The sequence below is a fragment of the Callospermophilus lateralis genome, unplaced genomic scaffold, assembly GCF_048772815.1.
Source record: "Callospermophilus lateralis isolate mCalLat2 unplaced genomic scaffold, mCalLat2.hap1 Scaffold_1348, whole genome shotgun sequence".
NCBI classification, from domain to species: Eukaryota; Metazoa; Chordata; class Mammalia; order Rodentia; family Sciuridae; genus Callospermophilus; species Callospermophilus lateralis.
The window spans coordinates 116,797-130,526 of record NW_027512510.1 but is presented as its reverse complement, the minus strand read 5'-3'; the positions used below and the strand labels follow the sequence as shown (position 1 = coordinate 130,526).

At 42.3% G+C, this 13,730-nt stretch overlaps 1 pseudogene; it reads left to right on the top strand.

Annotated features, from left to right (window-relative positions):
• The first annotated feature begins 10,530 nt into the window (after positions 1–10,530).
• Positions 10,531–12,718, top strand: LOC143640202 (zinc finger protein 511-like; annotated as a pseudogene).
• The last annotated feature ends 1,012 nt before the right edge of the window (positions 12,719–13,730 follow it).

Sequence of the window (13,730 nt, the reverse complement as noted above, 5' to 3'; positions counted from 1 at the left end):
AGGACTACCTCTGAAGATGGTAGCTTTGAAGAGTGCTCAGGTCCTTTGCTTATGCTATCCAGATTCCCCTGGTTAGAGATCTTTTACAAAGTTTGTTGAGAGTGATTCTATATCATGTACAACTAAAAGAATGAGAAGCTGAACTCCATTTATGTATGATGTATCAAAATGCATTCTACTGTCATGTATAACTAATTAGAACAAAAAAAAGTAGACCTTTCAAAATTACTTATCTGAATTCACAACATTTGGAACTAAAGTTGTTTTCTTAAAGCTATATTAATTGTTGACTAGAAACCAAATGTGTTCATTCACTAAAGCACGTCAGTTAGGAAACATGAAATCATTAAAGCACATAGACAAATACAATGACCTAACCTGAAAATGAAAATTACAAAAAAATGTAGTAAAATTAAGTGGATTATAATCATTTAAAATCTATTAAAATGCTTATGATATAGAGCTTCTCATCAAAGTAAAAACATAAGCAAATTACATTACTCATCTCAAAACTAGGAATAGTTTATATAAATAGCTAATGTGAATGCAGTATTTGTGCCACTAATGTACGCAATAAAATTACAAACCAATAAAAAAAAAAAAAAAAACAAAAAAAAAACAAAGTTTGTTGAACTCATTCATGGGACCAGCATCCAGGTCAAGACAAAGAATATCCCTCCCACTCCGAATCCCATCACTTTTTGCCCATTGCTGCTACTAGGACTTATAATCACAGAGCTATTTTCAAAAATTTGGGGGTGGATTATTAAGACTATGCATCTTTAGGAGAAGATTTTGGAAAAATGAAAGAAGAAATATCCCATGGTACATTAATAATCACTGATGATCTTTTACTACATCTCCTTCTAGTCTTTTCCCCCCTGTGATATGTAGTTCTTCTTGTATCAGCTGTGGAGGCATTGGTTTGCTTTGATCAGTGACCTTTCCTTTTTTATTCCAAAGAACTCCCGAGCACGGCCACTTCTGTGAGCATCCCTGACCTGCTTCCTGGCCGAAAGTACATTGTAAATGTCTATCAGATAGCCAAAGACGGGGAGCAAAATTTGATCCTGTCTACCTCACAGACAACAGGTACCTGTGTGCTACGTGGTGTTCAAGGAATCCTTTTGTACAAGCAGGGCTATAGCAAAGTTGCCCAGCTGCCTCACTTCCTCCTTCCTTTCTTTGTTAGCTCCTGATGCCCCTCCTGACCCTACTGTGGGCCAAGTTGATGACACCTCCATTGTTGTTCGCTGGAGCAGACCCCAGGCACCAATCACAGGTGGGTTTAGCCTTGTTCTTTGGCTTCTTTGTTAATCTTTATGGCTAAGTGTGGCAAGAGCAGATTCATACTGTGGATAAGTGTAACATTCCATTTTACTAACTCCTTACACACACATACACACACACACACACACACACACACACACACACACACACACACCCCTGCAAAGGCAGCTCATTGGCCATTACAGCAAGCATTTCCAGGGCTGCAAAGGTGTGGCATTTCTGAAAACCTTACACTAAGACTTAAAGAAGAACTAAGTTGCCTATTCAGCCTCATAATAGAGGTTCCTCAAAGACCAGACAGGGCTTGAGAGCTCTGTGTTCAGGCTGGTTCATTAATTGCTTCCATAATCCAGAGCTCAAAGAAGAGAAATCAGCCTAGCATGAATATTTCCACCTACTGGCTTTTCTAATTGACAGTTATTAAGTATCTCATGTCTTCAAGGATGATATTTATTATTAAAAAGGTTTGTATGGCTCTTCTTATTTTATCTTTGTGCTGAATAGTCATTAGAAGTGGTAGCATTGAAAGAATCAAAAAGAATCTTGCTGATTCTTAACTAATCAAGCAAGGTGTAACGGTGACTAGAGAGGGGAGGATTTATGATTTTCTTAGCCTCTGTTTTATAAAACAGCCCTCATACTTTTCTCCGGACCCTGCAGGGTACAGAATAGTTATGCACCATCAGAAGAGGGCGGTAGCACTGAGCTCAACCTCCCCGAGACTGCCAACTCTGTCACCCTCAGTGACTTGCAGCCTGGAGTTCAGAACAACATCACCATCTATGCGGTGGAAGAAAACCAGGAGAGTACTCCTCTCTTCATCCAGCAAGAAACCACGGGCACCCCACGGTCAGGTAATGCTCCCCTGGGGCAGCTAGATAACAGCTAGACCTCCTGGGATCAAGTTCATTCCATTAGCCTTCTGGGGAGAACTGGAGTACACAGACTAAGGGTTGATTGTCCCTGAGAGAGGGTTGTTTTCTCTCTGTCAGAAGTTCCTACATTCAAATCATCTGAAACTAAGGATATTCCGCTGAAGTGTGCACAATACAAGTTAGGGAGCTTATCAAAGACAGCTATTGGAACTACTAGTCAAAAAACAATTTTACCATCAATTTTTCTTATTTTTTTCCTCATAAGCCTAGGGTCATTTTATCTGTTGCTCTTCATTATTATAAAATAGTTCAGTAAGATAAGACCATCTTATCGTTTGGACAGGTACTGTATTTTTTTATGTTTAACTTCTCTCTCCAAATTGATACCTCTTATGCTGTAAACTCATACATTTACCTATGTATTTTAGACACAAAACTTCAAATTTCATAATGTAAGCAGTATGACTGAACTGTGAAAATCTATGCAAAAAAGCCAATTATCTGGTTAAGAGACAAAATTTAGCAGTGCTCTGGAGGGTAGCCCCATGAAGTGCCTAACATGTCCAGGAAAATGGCCTTAAAGACAGTTTTCAGCTGGCCATGGTGGTGCACGTCTGTAATCCCAGCAACCTGAGAGACTGAGGCAGGATTTCAAATTCAAGGCCAGCCTCAGCAACTTATCCAGGCCCTAAGCCACATAGTGAGACCCTGTCTCAAAATAAAAAAAAAAATTAAAAGGGCTGGGGATGTGGCTAAATGGTAACGTTTCCCTGGCTTAAATTCCCAGTACAAAAAAGAAGTTGGAATTGTGAATGACTTGCTGTTTCTTCTCTGTTAGATAAAGTTCCCCCTCCTAAAGACCTGCAGTTTGTGAAAGTGACAGACGTGAAGGTCACCATCATGTGGACACCCCCTGACAGTGCAGTGACCGGCTATCATGTGGATGTGATCCCCGTCAACTTGCCTGGGGAGCATGGGCAGAGGCTGCCTATTATGGGCAGAGGCTGCCTATTAACAGGAACACTTTTGTAGAAGTCATGGGGTTTTCCCCCCCAGGGCCACCTATTACTTCAAGGTCTTTGCTGTGAACCAGGGGAGGGAGAGCAAGCCTCTGACTGCACAACAGACAACCAGTATGTACTCTTCCTACCTGTGTCTGCCCCACCCCAGCTTCTCCACCCTCACATCTGACCTATGTGGAAGTGCAACCTTGCTCTTCTATTAACCTCCTGGGTTTACAGCTTAGCAGTAGAAAAATGCCCAACAGGGAGACTGTGTATTGAATGTAAAGCTCACTAAACTTGGAATGAAAATTCAGATAAGCTCTGTGGATGGTAAATGGTAATCCATTTCCAATACTCAGGGGAATGGCACTAAGAGAACCTAATTTCCTTTGCTAATGGAAACATGGTTAAGTAATTTGAGTGCATTTTTTATTTAATAAATATATCTAGATCTAAGTTAAATTGTAAACTACTAACACTTTTATAGTAGAATTTTAGAATTGTAGTTGCTGGGCTAGGGATGTAGCTCAGTGGTGGAACACTTACCTAATATGTTCAATTTCCAACACTGCAAAAAAAATGTGGAAATGAATAAGTGTCTACTATTTTGAACACTGAGTTGTCTGCTCAGTTCTAGCGAACCACTCTACTCATATTTAATCTTCATTTTAATCTTATAAAGGAAAATATTATTATCTCTACTGGATTCAGAAAGAAACTTAAACATTTTTGAAGTTCTGCAAGTTTTAAGGTCATAGAGCTAAGAAGAGATAGAACTGGTTCTAAAACCTGACTTTTTGATTCTGGACTCCCTGTTTTCAATTATACCCAGCCACCTCCTAAAGATTTCTTGTATCTGAAATGTGTTCTAGAATTCTGAGGGGAAACTACTAGTTGTCATACTTAAGAAGAAAACCCACAATGGATGTTTCCATTCCAATGGATGTACTATTCTTTCAGATAGTACAAAGTCACCCATGTCCTACTGAGAATCTGAGGTTCTGAGCCTATTCTAATAACTATAATTATTGTCTACTCAGAACCATGCGAAAATAACATTTATTTCTCCAGCAAAGGACTATTCATTTAATAAATGGATAGACTCTTCCTTTGATCCATAGGGAACTTCTGTCTTGCTGTCCTTTCTGTTGAGTTTATCTCTCTTCCCATAACCTTTCTGGCTCTGAGCAAATTGTGGGGTTCACAAGTATTTGTTTTGCTTTTTTAAGAAAATGCCATCACTTTAATGTAGTTGTAATTTCTGAGTGTGATGGGAGATCTTGCTGAAAATGAGACTGTCCAAAGGATAACCCTCAAGGGGAAAAGATCAAGGATTTCTCATGGCTGACACAGTGTTTAGGCACAGTTGTACAAAGTGCTCTGTCTCTTAAAGGCTCATTTTCTCCAGAGTTTTGACTTTTCCTTTAGTTTCTACCTTGAGTAGAAGAAATGCAACACTGTTTAGTCAAGCATTAAGATTCCAATGAGATAATTACTGATCTAAATATTTCTTGACATGCTTCATCTTTTTTTCTAGAACCGGATGCTCCCACTAACCTCCAATTTGTCAATGAAAGTGACACAACTGTCCTGGTAACTTGGACCCCACCTCGGGCCCGGATCTCAGGGTACCGACTGACACTGGGCCTGACCCGAGGGGACCGGCCCAAGCAGTACAACATGGGGCCCTCTGTCTCCAAGTACCCCGTGAGGAACCTGCAGCCTGCGTCTGAGTACACTGTCACCCTCGTAGGTATCAAAGGCGACCAAGAGAGCCCCAAAGCCACTGGAGTCTTCACTACATGTAAGCCAAAATTTAGTTCTTTTTTTTTTAATGGTGCTGGGGATTGAACCTAAGGCCTTGTGCATGTAAGGCAAGCACTGTACCAACTGAGCTGTATCCCCAGCCACATCATAGGTTCTTTACTGTATTTTTGCAGTCTCTGTTCTTCCATTTTTAAAGGTTAACTTTAAAAACTTAGTACATCATTTAAAGCAATGCTACTAAAAATGTGCTCTATGGATTGGCTGCTGGGCCATAAATTGTTTATTATTCATCTGCTACAAGACAAGGAGCTTGTGCCAGAATGTAATTCAAAAGCATGCTATTTCATTTAGCTGATATAATTTTTGAAGAAAGATCTTCTCTATGAGGGCTGGTGATGTGACTGCATCAGCAAAACACGTGCCTAGCATGCCCAAAGCCCTGGGTTTGATCTATAGTAGCTCAAAAAAATGAAAAAAAAATTTTTTTGCATACATTTGCCAAGTTCCTTATTTCCTCCTAGGCTAGCACTTTGAGTAGCATAATGACCCTGCAATTAGAAAAATTGAATTCTATCAGACAAAATAAATTTACCAAATAGTTAAGACAAAATAAATCAGCATCTCTACCTATAGTTTATTACATTGGGCATCAAATGATAGCCATATAAGCAGAATGAAAAATATCTAGGGACTGAGTGGAAACCAACCAATAGAGCAAGAAGTTGAGGAAATTTTTTCTCCCAAGTGTTGTTGACAGCAAAGCGTTAAGTACTTCTATAGCACACAGAAATGAACTTTCTTTTCTTTCTTTCTTTTTTTTTGTTTTTTTCCTTTTACTTAAAAAACTCTTGAAGTTCCACAGAGGGTGAAAATTCTAATAATTTTTGGTCATGTTTCTACTTTTGCTCAACATTTTAGAGTAAATGGTCTTAAATCTTCTATATATACACATCACAATAAAGGCCTCTATTCAGAAACTGATTTCCACTAAGTACATTCCATTTACATTACAAAGAATTATGAGACTCCTTATTGCTAGCCGAATATTATTTGTTATTTTCAACTTGACATTTTGAATTATGAAAACATCTAACATAAGCACTTTTTTCAGCATATATTGCAACCATGTACTAGTTTTCAATTTCCCAAAAGCTTTCCACAAATCTTCCTCTTTTACTAATTTAAAAATATAGACATTCAAAAGCAGTCAAAAAAAAGTCAAGACAACCCTTAGTTTGTGCATAACTCTGGAATTTATTTCCCAACAAAATCTCTCTATAAATGTTTCCCCATAAGAATCCCTACTTCACCAAAAACTTATTTCCGTTTAAATTTGGTGTCTGGCCAATGAAGGCTTTTTCCTAAATGATTGTTAATCACAGGCAAATGAAATTTGCTTTTAATTTGAAAGAAAGTTCACCTTAAAATTTCACTCTTTTATGTCATCTGGTTCTGAGAGAGCCTAAAATCTACTCTCATGAAATTGTCTTTGTATTTCTTAAGAAAGGCCTTCACTGAGTTAGAATGGAAAGTCCTGTGCCTGCTTCCTCTCAGCAGACAGCCTTTTTTTACTGAAATGTAGAATTATATAGTTGTCTTTTTCATTAGCATGAGACATTTTATGTACTTTTCTTTTTTTGCTGGATAGAGTAGAGTGCCTATGAAATGAAAGGATTTTTAGTGAAGATAACAATAATTAAGTGGAGTGAGGGGATCAGTACAGGAACTTTTTTTGGGGGGGAACTTTGATATACTTATTGGAAATGCTATTTTTTGCTCTCTTGAATATGTCTATATATATATATATATATATATATATATATATATATATATATATATATTTACTTAAAATATAATTATATTTGAATTAAAATGCTAATACCAAAATTAATATTTATTATGTAAAGGTTAAAATAGTACATTGCAGAGTATACTTTCAAAAAACATTTGTTGAAGAGATGATTGATTGAGAAAGAAATGATAATGAGAACCACTCAGGCCAGCTTATATTTAAATAAACCAACGTAAACAAGGAGTTATACAACTTCATTTAAACCTCAAATACTCCTGTGGCTGTAAACATCCGCAGAGCTTGCTGTTTTTGAAATTACTTGTAACTTTCTGTAGCTTTTTTACTGTCTTACTAAGCTGAATTCTGGGAATAACTTTCCTGAGTTTTATAACTTGTGCTGAATTCTTAAGAGCAAATGTGAGAAAAGTGGGAAGAAGCAGCTATTTCTGGGGAAAATATGGCTCATTCCTTTATTGATAGGGCATATTTTATTTCTTTAACAGCCAGGCAGTTCTTCACCTAACAAGACCTTCCAGAATCTGTAACTCATACTTAACAGTCACATCCGTTGCTTGACATCAGTTTGTGGGGTTGTGGTTTGGTGATTTTCCTGTAATGGTCTTCTCAGACAGAGAGGATCATCTTAAACTTGGGAAGATTTTTCCTGGCTAGCTCAAGCAATAGAAAATACCCAGTTCTAAAGTCCAGTACTGTTGGAGAGAATGTAATTTGTGAAAAAGTTGTGGCTTTCACAGATGTTCAATAAAAGAAATTGACTGTTCTCTAAATTGTTTCTTGTGGGCCATTAAAAATGGTGACCCCCTGCTGGCCCTGGTATTTTGGCAAAGTGAGCCACAGCCACGTAATGTATGATTTCAGAGGTGCTGGAGAGCACCAAGGATCACCCACCCCCGTTTCCCCAAATGCCACCAGAATAATATACTTAACAAAATAGCTCACTAAACCTTAGTTCAGTTCAGCCATTATAGCAGTCTCTGCAAAATGGCCCACACAGATATTTGACTTTTTCCCACACAGTATTTTAAAAATAAAAATAAGAAGTAAGACATTAAAATCCAGACTGAGGGGGAAAAAAGGAATAATTTCAGTGTTGAGTCTAAATTCCCACATGGCACAGAAAAAACAAAACACAACATTTGATTTGAGCTATATAGACTAGAGTCTGAAGACTTTTTAATGTCTGTTGGTGTAATTCTGGGGGATAACTCTTTGTCTCACTAGCCATTCATGATTTAGAATAAATGTTTTCAGCAGTTTCTCTCACTTTTTGCTTCTTAGACAAGAGCAAATAATAAGCACTTACCTTTTCCTGGTAGCTCACACTTTCATTTCACACCCTGAACTCTAGTCCCCATAGGATTTATTACCATGTATGGCTCTAGGACACATTTAACCCAGTGACTTGTGTATGCTGACGATGACTACAGAAGTTTGCGTGTCTCTCTCCACCCTACCCTATTAGCTTGTCTAACTGTCCTGACTTTTATCCAAATAAGTGAAACTTCACAGTGTGTTTTAGAAACAGATTTCAAATTTAAAACCATCTTTCACTGAAAATCTTTTTAAATCATGTGTAATGTGACTGAGGAAACACCTTGAAAAATTTCAATGTGTTTAACAGCGGTAGCTTTTTACCTGTAGGAATGTCCGAGCTTCTGTGAGCCCCTCCCTGGGAAACAGCAGGGTAGCACCTACGTCAGGGTTAAAGCCAGCTCACTTGGGCTTCCAGTGACTCATCTACACAATGTGAAGTGACAGCAGCTGCTACCAGGAGCCAGGAGAACAGCAGAGTGGAGCATGTCCTTGGCCCATGGGAAGCACTCAACAAGTACTGTAGCTTCCCTCATGGGAGCTGCTGTAACTGCCAGAAACAAGTACCTACCCTGACGTGCATGGCCCTGCAGCAAGGACTAGTGCTCACCTTGGCATTGTGGGCAGAGACGGTGGTTGTGACATACGGGGTCTGGTTCTTCTGCAGCAGATAGATCTCAGCTCCATCTCCACTGTGGACATGCAACAAGCTGAGCAGCTCATTGACATCATGATGAATCCGAAATTCACTCATGGTTTCAGCTCTGAGGCATCAACATCACAAGACACACTCTCCTAAAGGAAAGTATAGAGTTATTCATAAAATTAACCTCTATGAAAAAATTAAAAGATCAAATTTGACCAACTTCATGCTTTGACAAAACAGATCACCTGGCCCAGCCCAGGCCCCCCCACATCACGATGCCCTCCCCCTCCCCTACCCTTGTGCAGTCAGTTCTACTTGTCTCCTTTTCCTCAGGGAGCTGTGGCATGCTAGCTGGCCTCACTGCTTTCACCAGTGCTACAACCTTCTGACAACCCAAAGTGCTGCTCCTTCACAAGTTGGGCATTTAGCACACTCTACCACTCAGGCAGTGCACCAGGCAGGTTGTGCGAATGGCCCTGTGGGCTCTTCTCTCCTGGGAGACTATGTGCACACTTAGCCCTAGGCCAGCAAGAAGTGGCTGTGCTGCTCCCCTTGGCTAATGCATACACAATAGTGTAAGGCACTGGGTTCAATCCTCTGCACCACATAAAAATAAATAAAACTTTTTAGTTGTTCATATGAACAATTCAAAACACCTATGTGTGGGTTCTTAAGTTAGGATCCACAAATAACAAAAGAACCCTTAAAGATAATCATAATCATTTGTCTGTGAATTTTGTGAGGAAATGGTCTTGCAACAAATTTTTAAAGGTTCTGTGACCCAAAAGGTTAAAAAGTACTGCACCAACAGCTCAGACAGAAGCAGCTGTTGAGTTAGACTTCAAGAACAGGAGATCCAGCACACACTCCCACAGCATGCTAATTTTGTAGGGTTCATCAACTGGAACTCTAACCTCAGGGTAATGGAAAGCTTGTTAAATGAACCTCCAGCCCTGGACAAGGTAAGTGTCTCCAAGAATGAGGGTGAGAGGAGGAGGCCTGAAGCTGCGCCCAAGTCCCCAGCAACTTACTTTCCAATCAAGAGGCGCTCATGTAACCACAGTAATGGAACAGGGCCTCTCTTCCTTGGCACTGCACACAGGTACACAGAAGCCGTGCTCAAAGATGAACCATTCCACAAAGTGGGGTGACCTACACCTGCAATCTCAGAGACTCAGGAGGTTGAGGCACGAGGACCGTAAGCTCAAGCCCTGGCTCAAAATCAACGGGGTTGGGGATGGAGCAGGTGGTACAGCGCTGGTGGGTTCAAGCCCCAGCGCCAAAAAAGGAGAAACCGCGGCGCTGGGAGAGTGAAGGCCTCCACGCCGCCCACTAGGTAAGGTTGTCCTCCGACTTTCGTCCCCCTGCGAGGCGGTGGGCTCGGGTGGCAGCACCGCCTGGGACCTCCCCCCCCCCCCCCCCCCCCCCCCCCCCCCCCCCGTTACCTGTGGTGAACGGTGGAGGAGCCGGGAGAGGCAGAGCCCGCAGGACACAGGCAGGGCCGCCGGGCAGAGTTCGGGAAGCCCCCGTAGTGCGGCCAGGGGAGGCAGGTCACAGTGGACCGCCAACTTCCCCGTCCACTGGCCCAGCTGCAGGGCCGTTCCGGGGCCGGGGAGAGGCGGCCGCATCCTGCCGGTGCAGGCGGGCGGAGAATGCGGCCTGAGGGGCAGGGGCAGAGGTAGGGGCAGGGGCAGAAGCTGCACGAACCAGCTAAGCGCCGACTCACCTCCGCCGCCACCGTAGCCGCCGCGCTGGCGGGCCGCCACAGGAAGCGCAGCTACGTCACGTCCGGCTCGACGGGCTGCGGCGCCGCCGCGAAGGGTGATGCTGCTGCCCGTCGCGCCGCGCGCCCGCCTGGCCCGCACTCCCGGGGCGGCCAGCACCTGCCAGTGGAGAGGGACCCCGCGGCCCAGGCGGCGCCCTTCCGCTTTGTGGCACGTCCAGTGCGCCTCCCGCGGGAGCACGAGCTCTTCGAGGTGCAGGGGCGCAGGGGCGCAGGGGCGGGGCCTGACGCTGGGGCGGGCCCCGGCCTTAACCTCGGCGCTTGTCTCCTGTAGGACCGGGACGTGCAGAGGCATCTCTACCTGCAGGATGTGCTCACGCAGATGGCCGAGGAGCCGGAGAGATCCAGGTGAGCGACACCGCCCGCGCCCGTTCCCCCGCACCGCCTCATGCAGCTGAGGGCTCAGATCCCTCCACAGAGACCCTCCGGTGCAAGCGTTGGCACGTCTACTCCGCCTGTGGCCTGTTAGGGAAATTTCATTTTTTAATAAGTAAGGCTTGGAGTGTGGCGCGGTGGCGCACTCCTCGAATCCCAGCGTTCAAGGCCAGCCTGGGTCCTGTAGCAAGACCCTGTCTCACTATAAAAATGAAAAGGGCTAGGGTTGTATGTATCTCAGTGGTAGAGCACCCCTGAGTTCAGTTCCCAGTTCCAAAAGAACCTCAGGAGCTTTATTGGGCCTCTTACTCTGGATGAAAAGTCACACTGGGGTTTCTGCTTCAGCAAAGTGTGCCTCCTCCGTTGAGATTAGCCTCCTTTCCCAGGGTGCCTGAGTTCACCTGTCAGGTCCCCAGCTGCTGCCAGGTGTTCGCTGCCCTGGAGGACTACCAGCACCATTACAACATGCTACACGGGAATGCCTGCTCCCTCTGCAGCCCCGCCTTCCCCTCCGGACACCTGCTGGATGCCCACATTCTGGAGTGGCATGACTCCCTCTTCCAGATCCTGGCGGAGAGGCAGGACATGGTGGGTAATTAATCAGGCTGGGCACACGTTGTGCTAGGGACTTGGATCAGGGAGGTGACACCCTATCTTTTGCAGTACCAGTGCTTGATTGAAGGTTGCCCAGAGAAGTTTAAGACCAGCCAAGACCAGAAGGATCACATGGTGAGGTTCCACCTGTACCCCGCGGATTTCCAGTTTGATAAGCCCAAGACAAGCAGAGGGTACGTGAGGAGTAGGGTTGTTGGCGGCCCCTGGTCTTAGGAGATGTGAGAGCAGCTTGAATGGGTGGAGGCTTTTTTTGTTTGTATATACCTGCAGGTAGCTGACATTCTGACCATGGGGATCAGTACTCAAAGGTGTTACACAAATAGGGTAGTCTCCCCGCAAAGGGAAATCGCAGAGGAGTTCCTGGCCAGGAGTAGCGAAACAGGGATGTAGGAATGGCAGGCACTCCTTTCCCATACTTGCACCTGGGCTGAATCCCACATGCCCTAGTTTTCAGAGTTAGGAAGCTGCCAGCAGGGGCCTATGGAGTTCATCCAAAGCCATGAGCATCCTCTCCCTTGGTAGGCTTATACCATGTGGCACCATAAAAACAGTATATTTGAAAGACAGAGTATGATCATATTTAAATATATAAAATACAGGGCATATTATGTGAACTGTGACCTTGCCATAAGCATTCACCCCTTTTTTTTTTTGATAGCCTGGAAATTGCACTGTAAAATTAGGCTATGCCAACAGAGTAAGAATATCTTTGCAAGAAAAAAAGAGTCCTTTGCTTGAAAGTTTATTTCTGGGGAAAGCCAGGGCTGTGGGAGTTATGCTGAGCCGTTGCTGACACTCTGTCTTCTGCAACCCAGCCATTCGGGGGTCTGATGCTGACCTTTCAACTGCAGCCCTCAGGGATGAAGGGGATGCAATGGAAGTCTGCTCTGAGCCTGCAGCAGCACACCTAGCACCTGTAGGTGAGAAGCGGACCTACATCCACAGGTCAGTGTGGACATCTTCTTGAGACAGTAACACTGGGCAAGTGTTGGCCTCATGAGGTTGAAAACCAGAACATTCTGGTGTGTTATGAGATAGGTTAGGTAAATTCAGGGCTAGTCGAACTTGTGTTTCCCATTTTTTCACAGATATCCTTCAGTGATTCGCGTCCCTGTGTACAGAGCTGAGCAGGGACCTGATCCAGAGTCTAAGCTGATAAAAGGCAGAGACAAAATGATGGCAGAGATGTCAAGCTTTTCATCCTGCTTTGAGTTACCCATTGGGCATCTGCAGGCCTAATTGGAGGGTCAGTGTTTTAGCAAAAGCAGCTTCTAATTCTCTGTTAAAATTTCTCCCTAGAAAAAAATAAAAATATCATATTACATATTTAAGAATTTCCTTATTGACTAAGAGATCACTCAGTGTAAAAGGTATTTATTACAACTTAAGCAGTTCCAAAGAACAAAACACAGATTGCTAATTGTACAGAGATTGAACACAATTTGAAATTGTGCATATTCTAGAAAATAAAATTTTCTTTGTAAAGGTGACCAAACTTCAATATATTATGCAGAACATTCAAAATTCAGTATTTTGAAATATTTAGTTAGAAATTAATTGAAACATCGAGGCATAACTAAATGTCCATTCATGCTTTTTTTTTACTTCTTAAATACTTTAATGTAGCAAAGTAGTAACATAAAATTTCAATGTACAAACAGTTGCATTGGCAAACAGAGTTTTTTAAAAATTTACTTTCTTAAAATTAAAACATTATGTTTGAATTATTTGAGCAAGATAATAAAAATAAGTTGGTAGATATTGATTAAATAATCTGATTTTCGGTGTTCCCTACAGCAGAATGCATTCTTTGGTCTATCAAAATTCAACTGTTTTATCAGAAGAGTACTTATTATTCTTTAAAAAATGAAATTCACATTGTATTGTGCTTATGGTGTAATAACATTGCTGTATTTTTTTAACAAGTTACCATTTGCCTGTGAGCTAAAAACAAATTTAAATGATTTTAAGTAACTCTTTCATTATAAAGTACTTTGTATGAATGGAAAGCTCAATGCAAATAGATTATAAGGAACACACAAAATTCATGGGGAAATGAATGGTAAACATGAGCAAGTCCTAGTGGATTTTGAATATCTGTCTATGCTCACTGTAAACCTTTGTTGACCTTATATAAATGACTCATTTCACAATCCATTGATAAAATATCACTCCTTCTCTGTAGGTTGTTTTAAAAATCTGGATAGTAATACAGTGCAATGACTATGCTTCCTCATTGCTATTCATGCTT